At 56.7% G+C, this 6,994-nt stretch overlaps 1 long non-coding RNA gene across 1 annotated transcript; it reads left to right on the top strand.

The window, feature by feature from the left end:
• On the top strand, nucleotides 1-6,992 carry LOC112441844 (uncharacterized). The gene is made up of 2 exons (XR_003029756.2): nucleotides 1-266; nucleotides 6,718-6,992. It is a non-coding gene; the product is annotated as an uncharacterized lncRNA (long non-coding RNA).
• The last annotated feature ends 2 nt before the right edge of the window (nucleotides 6,993-6,994 follow it).

Genomic DNA, 6,994 nt, shown 5'->3' with positions numbered 1-6,994 from the left:
TGCGCCCACGTGTCCCCGAGCGTCCCGCCCACACCCCCACCTGCTGGGGGCGGAGGCACTGCCTTATACCAGTCAGCGGCCTCTGGCGTCCAAGCTTCATCTAGCTCCGGCCTCCGATTGGCTGCTGAGTGAGCGTGGGGAGGTGGGGAAGCGTGCCTGCCCTTGGGCCCCCTACCCTAGTCCCAACCCAGTCCCATAAAAGCACCGCCACTACCGCCTTCCTGCCGCCCTCCTGCACCAGGCGCCCCAGCCCTTGGCGTGACCCCGTGAGTACCCCAGAGTGAACCCTGATCCGGGTCTGGTTAGACTGCAGCGCAGGGTGTCACCGGGGGTCCCTGCAGGGTCCAGCGTACACCTCGCTACCACTCTGCTCTCCCTCCTGTTCGAGCAGTTTGCGTGGGCGCTAGGTCAAGTCGGAGCCGGGGAAGGGACGTGCTGGAGATGGCGGTGGTACCATCCCTGGTGCGCTTTGCATCCGTCCTGGCGAGGGTCGCGGAGGGGTGTCACCCAAACCCAGAGGTCGGGCCCCAGACAGCCCTCGCTGCCCCCCACCCCCACCCCCGCGCAGTCCCCAGCTGGGCTCACTCTCCCTAACACTGTTCACACTGCGGATGGATCCAGGGAAAGCGTGGCCTGCGGCCTCCCAGAAGCCTTCCGGACTTCTCCCTGCACCAAGTGAGGATGGAGACCTAGGTGGAGCTGAAGAGCCCCTTGCGGAAGAACCCCCGCCCCCGCCGCCAGAGCCGCACGCGAAGGCACTCCCCTCCCACTAGGTTCCTCTCCTACTAGGGTCCCAGGTCGGGGCTTAGCCGTGATGGCCAGCTGCAGTGCTCCTCCCGAAGAAGGCAATGTGGTTCCCCTCCTTTTCCCGCCAAGGCTGAGGAGCCCGGCCTTCCACTGTTCGCTGTGGGCTGTGCCCAGGCCTTCACCTTGAAGAGGAGTCCTGGGGACAAGGGTTTTGTATATTGCAAAGGCGGTAAATGATCAAGTTTGTCCATGGCAGGGAGTGGAGTGGGGCCGGGGCGGGTGTGCCTGGTCATCCCAGCCGGGCCCTGCAGCTCCACCTCTCCTTCTTTCAGGCTAGGAGAGGACTAGATGCTTTATGTTAGAGCGGGAGTGAGGTGGTGGCGTGCTGTGGCCTTGAAGGGCATGCCCACCTGCTGGACATCAGTGGGCTAAGGGGCATGTGCCATTCCCGTGGGATACAGGGGTATGTATTGCAGAGGTGCAGGGTTCATACCATGTGTGTCTCAGAACTGGACCACGTGGAGCTTGAATAAAGCTCCTGGTCTGCAGACTCCACCTGGGTCTCTGCCCCACCCTCAAGTGGACCACCACCCCTGAGATTTGGGGTCCCTGCCCAGGGCATGGGGAGGGGTCTGGCCCTCCAGGGGTGGGGCATTGTGCCAGGGTGTCCTGGGCTGGATCCCTGCCCTGCTGACCTCTTCCCTGGAACCGTGGTCATTGCCCAGTCTACTCCCTCAGCCTCTAAGGACAAAGAAGACCCTCTGTCTTCTGGGGCCACCCTGAGCCAGGCCTCCTAGGGGGAGCCTCCTGTCTCTGGGAGCTCCCTATGGTGCCCACGATGTGGGTTCTGAGCCAGAGCGACATTGTCCCCAGTTCATGGCAGAGCGTTCCTAGTGTGACCCTGCTGGCCCAGGGACCCTGCAAAGGACACACCAGGAATTGGGTGGGGGTGGGCTGGTGCCTCTCAGCAGTGGAGGCTGGCCCTAACCTCCCTCGTTCCCTTTCCACCCCTGTGGTGACCGCCCAACATTACTGAGCAGAGCAAGGACTGCGGCTCCCCCAGGTACCTCTTCGTGGACCCCTCAATCTGCCCCCATCTGTTCCCCATGATTAGAGCCCCCTCCTCCCTTGGCAGCAAGGCTGAGAAGTCAGGAGTCCTGGGCCCAGCCCGTGTCCCGCACTGAACCGGTATGGGAGGGGACGCGGGGTCACAATCTTAAAGGGAGTGTGGCCCCAGGCTCCTTCCCCTGGCCCGCTCCTCCCCTGCTCCCTGACTAAAGCCCATCCAGGAGAGACCAGGGCATAGATCTGGGGTTTGCTGCCCCCTGGTGTCTCCTGGCCTGGTCCTGCCGCCTGGAAGTGCTGGGCTCCCAGAAGGTAAGGGGCTCTGAGTTCCCTTGCTTCTCAGCAGAGGTGGAAGTGGAGGTGGAGGGTCCCTGGGCCCAAGCCTGCCCCAGGCCCGGTGTGGACAGACAGCCAGGGGCTGCCCCCGCCTGGGTGGGGCTTCAGTCAAGCTCTGGAAAAGGGGTGGGCTATGCAGAGAGCAAGCAGAAGTCAGAGAAGGTGGTCAGCGGGCAGAGGTGGTGACCACAGCAGCAGGCAGCAGCCTTGTGGATGGCGCCGCTGCCTCTGTGCCTGGAGTGGCTCCAGATGATGGGGTTGTGAGCCATCTCCCACCCCAATGAAAGTTTCCACCTCTGAGCCCCCTGCTCCACGCTCAGGGCTCCAGTTACTCCCCCTACCAGCAGGTCACTCCTCTAGGGGAGGGGGCAGCCACCAATGGGCCATCCCTCTGCCCCATTCCTCAGCATCTAGTAGGTGTTTAATAAATGTGGGTTACACAGAGCTTGGCTTCCTGGAGGCCTGAGGAGCCTGGACTCAGGGTAAGGCCCGCTGGCTCAGAGCCCTCCTGTTTCCCTATCAGAGGCGGGCAGAGACTCTCAACTGTGCAGCTGGTGACTGCCTGGTCCCTGGGCCCTGGAGGGCCCCCCTCCCCACCAGCCTATCTGGGAACCTTGGTCCAGGGACGGGGCTGGGGCCATGGACACGGTCCTCTGCTTCCAGGTCAATTGGGCAGTTGGTTAGCATGGCTGGCTGGAGAATCCAGGGAGCCAATCTGTCATGTGTCAGATATCTCAGCAGCAGAATATGGGGCATAGGTTGACCACATCCATGTCACAGGTGGTGGAGACTCAGGGCTGCCTCACAAGTGCTGCTCAAAACGACAAGAACCCGTGAGTTGGGGGTGGGGAGCCTTTCACCAGGCTGTGGCCAGACAACATTCCCCTCATGTCCCAGGTTTTCTTTGTGAAATGAAGCCCGTGACCACATTGAAACAAAGGAGACAGGCTGGGGGTGAGCATCTTTTTAATGTCCTGATATCAGTTTGGGGGAAGGACATGATCATGGTTCACATTTAAAAAGGAAACCATAGCTCCTGAAGGTGGACAACACCAGCTCCCAGGCCCCAGGGCCCCACCCTCCAGCATCACCTCCTGGAGGCAGTGATTCCTTTTTTCTGGCCAAGGAAGGAAGCTGGAGCAACACCCCGGGGTGGCATCTCAAAAGTGCAGGGTCCACAGCCCAGGAGCCTGGTCAATTGGCCAACTCTTCCTGCACGTAGTGTGCAGACCTTTAGTTCACATGCTTTTTATTTATATTCTTTTAGTTGAACGTTTTGTTTGGAGATAATTCACAGGGAATTGTGCGAAGCAACACGAAGGAGCTCATGCACCCTTCACCATCAGTAACACCTCACAAAACGTTAGCGCAGGGGGACTTCCCTGGCCGGCCAGTGGTTAAGAATCCATGCTTTCATTGCAGGGGTGAGGGGGCGTGGGTTTGACCCCTGGTCTTACATGCTGCATGGCACGGTTGGGGGTGGGGGGGCCAACTATAGTACAGGGATCAGATTGGGAGTGCTGATTGGGTCCAGATACAGAACATTCCAAAACCGCGAGGATCACTCCTGCTTTCTTTGCAAACAAAACATTATTGAATTATTAATTTCAGATTGTGATAAAACATACATACATACTTTAAGTTACCACCTTAGCCATTTCTAAGTGTGTAATTCTGTGACCTTAAGGATATAAATATTGTTGTGCAGCCATCAGAACTGTCTCCAGAACTTTCTCATCATCTCTATAGAAACTCTGTCCCCATTGAGCACTCACTCCCCTTCCCCCTCTTCACCTGCTGTCTCTGTGGACTTGGCTGCTCTAGACGCTCACGTGACTGGAGTCATTCGGTGCTGGTCACTTGACGTCAACTTGTCACGTAGCATCGTGTCCTCAAGGTTCCTCCACACTGTGGCGGGTGCCAGAGCTCTGTCCCTTCTTCTGGATGAATGACCCTCCCTTGTATGGGGGTGCCATTCCTCCGTGGCTGGATTCCCGGGTGTCTTCCACCTTTTGGTGACAAAGGTGACTAACTCTGCTGTGCCATGTGAGTGTATGGAGCGCTGGACGTGGGTCCTGGGGGCAGGACTGCGCCTGATTCATTTCTGAATCCCACAGTCCAGTGCTGAGGAGTGAGGGCCCATTGTGGAGGGTGGGGGGTGGGGGGTGCAGCAGGCAATGAATACCTGACAAGGCTTCCTTCTGGGGTCAGTATGGAGCTCCCAGGGGTGTCCTGGTCACGTGGCCTTGACCAGCAGTGAATGTTAATCCATGTCCTCATCAGCCTTTTTCTCATAAAAGTGAAACATGCAGTTCCCAAAACTCAGAGCCTGCAGAAGAGGATAGAGGAGAAAGTGGAGGTTGTCTGTGGCAGCCCTTCCCCCTCCCCCATACTCCCATCCCTCCATCCCCCATCCCCAGATCCAGCAGCTTTATCAGGCAAAGGGGCCCATGTGGGTGCCTTCCCTGAAAAACGGTGTCCCTACCCAGGGGGATTTGATGAGGAGTTTTACAGCAATGGTTCAGGGGTGGGATTGCTAAGGATCAGGGTGCGGTCAGGGCCTGAACTCCTTTAATCTGGCCTCAGTTGCTCCCCTCCATTGTCCCCTTCCTTCCCTGATTAGCAACTGTCTGAATCTGCTCTTTGGAACTCAGGGAAGGTCATAGAGGCTGGAGTCTATTCCTTACAAACAAGAAATGGTGCACACAGAAAGGCTTTTGTGCCTGGGAGCCCCAGAGGCTCTGATAGGTTTCACTGTCAGGGACAGGGTAAGTCGATGATGGAGCATCTCAGTACATTCTGCTGAGCAGGTGGAACGAAGCTGGAGCTGAGGCTGAGGCAGGAAGGAGCAGCAGTCACTGCATCAGCAGGGTCACTTCTGTGGCCTGACTGCGATTGTGTTCCGTCTGCGGTCAGACCTGGTTGACGTGTCTTTGTGGGCACTGGCTGTGCTGTTGTTCTGTTCACTGGGAGAGCAACGAGGCGGGCAAGCAGCTATCCTTGGCCTCATCGGGTTTGTTCTGAGTCTCTGCTCGGTGCCAGGTGCTGGGGACACAGACAGCACTGAACAAGGGAGAAAGTTCGTGGCCCTCAGGAATTGCATTCTGCTCCGTGTCTGTTTGCCCTGAATCCCATCTACTCTGGATTCATGTGTTGAAGTGCTGACTCCCAGCGTGGCTGTGTCTGGAGACAGGCTCTCAGGAGGTGGGTAGAAGGGAGGGGCGCTGGTCCCCGGGGACTGGTGTCCTCCTGAGAAGAGAGACATGGGTGATGTGGGTGAGGATGTGGCAAGAAGACAGCCATCTGCGAGCCAAGGAGGGAGGCCTCAGGCCGACCCTGGACACCTTGATCTCAGACCTGCAGCCTCCAGACCAAACCCTCCAGACTCAGGTACACTGCCATGGCAGCCCTCACCATTAGCCCCGCCCACCTTCCAGGCAGGCCCCAGCCCCATCTAAGCATCCCTGATCTCTGTTACTCATGATGTCTGCCTGCTCCCAGATTTCACATCAATGCTGTCATGCAGCCTGGCTCTTCACTCAGCATAGTGACTGCAGGGTTCCTCTGATGCTGTGTGCACCAAGATTCATTATCTTATTGCTGAGTAGGGTCCCATTGTACGAATATGCCACGCTTTGTGTCTACTCACCCATCTGGGTGGTTTCTGGCTCTTGGTGATTACTGGGAAAGCTGCTCTGAACTTCTGTAAACAAGTTCTGATGTGGATGTGCGTGTGGACTCGGTCGCTTCAGTCGTGTCTGACTCTGCCACGCTATGGACTGTATGTTGCCCTCCAGCCTCCTCCGTCCATGGGAACCTTCCAGGCAAGAATACTGAAGTGGGTTGCCATGTCCTCCTCCAGGGGATCTTCCCGACCCAGGGATCAAACAAACGTCTCAGGTCTCCTGCATCGGCTGACGGGTTCTTTACCACTAGGACCACCTGGGAAGCCCTCTGGTGTGGACACATCTTCTCATTTCTCTTCCTTTTTTACCCAGGAGGGGAATTGCCCGGTCCTGCGTTAGGTGTGTCTGTAAGTTCGTAACAACTTGCCAATCTGTGGCCCAAAGTGGCTGTTCCATGTTCCATTCACCCCTGGGAGTGTTGAGATTCCCAATGGCTCTGTGTGCTCCTCAGCATTTGGTCAGACGTTAATCTTGGCTGTTCCGTTGGTTTCAGTTTGGGTTTCCCTGTTGACTCATGATGTTGCACCGCTTTGCCGGTGCTCTCTATGCATCTTCTCGGGTTTGAAGGATTTGTTCAAATCTCTGCAAATTGGATTGTCTTATTGTAACAGTTCCCTGGTGGCTCAGATGGTAAAGAATCCGACTGCAATTTGGGAGACCTGGGTTTGATCTCTGGGTTGGGAAGATCCCCTGGAGGAGGGCATGACGACCCACTGCAGTATTCTTACCTGGAGAATCCCCATGGACAGAGGAGCCTGAAGGGCTACAATCAGTGAGGTTGCAAAGAGTCAGACATGACTGGAACGACTAAGCGCAGATCCTGTAACAGTTATATCTTTTGGCTCCAAGATATTAATGTATGTGATGTATGTTTTCCCTGCAGGTGGTGTGCCTTTGCTCCAGCCCCTCTGCAGGTTGGGCCATGGCCAGCAGCGTTGCCACCTGCTCCGGATCTCACCAAGAGTGGAGCCGGCCACAGTGCTTAGCGCACATTCTTCCTCATTGTACACCTTTCTCACCTTGTCTCCCGGACTCCCAGGGCTCCTATTCATCCTTCAGAGCCCTGCCTGGCATCTGCTGCCCAGAAGTGAGCCTTCACCACATGAAGCTACTTTGGCTTTTTAAAAAATTTTATTTTTTAAAAAAGATTTACTTATATT

Source organism: Bos taurus, chromosome 16, assembly GCF_002263795.3.
Source record: "Bos taurus isolate L1 Dominette 01449 registration number 42190680 breed Hereford chromosome 16, ARS-UCD2.0, whole genome shotgun sequence".
Taxonomy (NCBI): Eukaryota; Metazoa; Chordata; class Mammalia; order Artiodactyla; family Bovidae; genus Bos; species Bos taurus.
The sequence above is the reverse complement of the archived record's forward strand: the minus strand, read 5'-3'. Positions and strand labels throughout refer to the sequence as shown.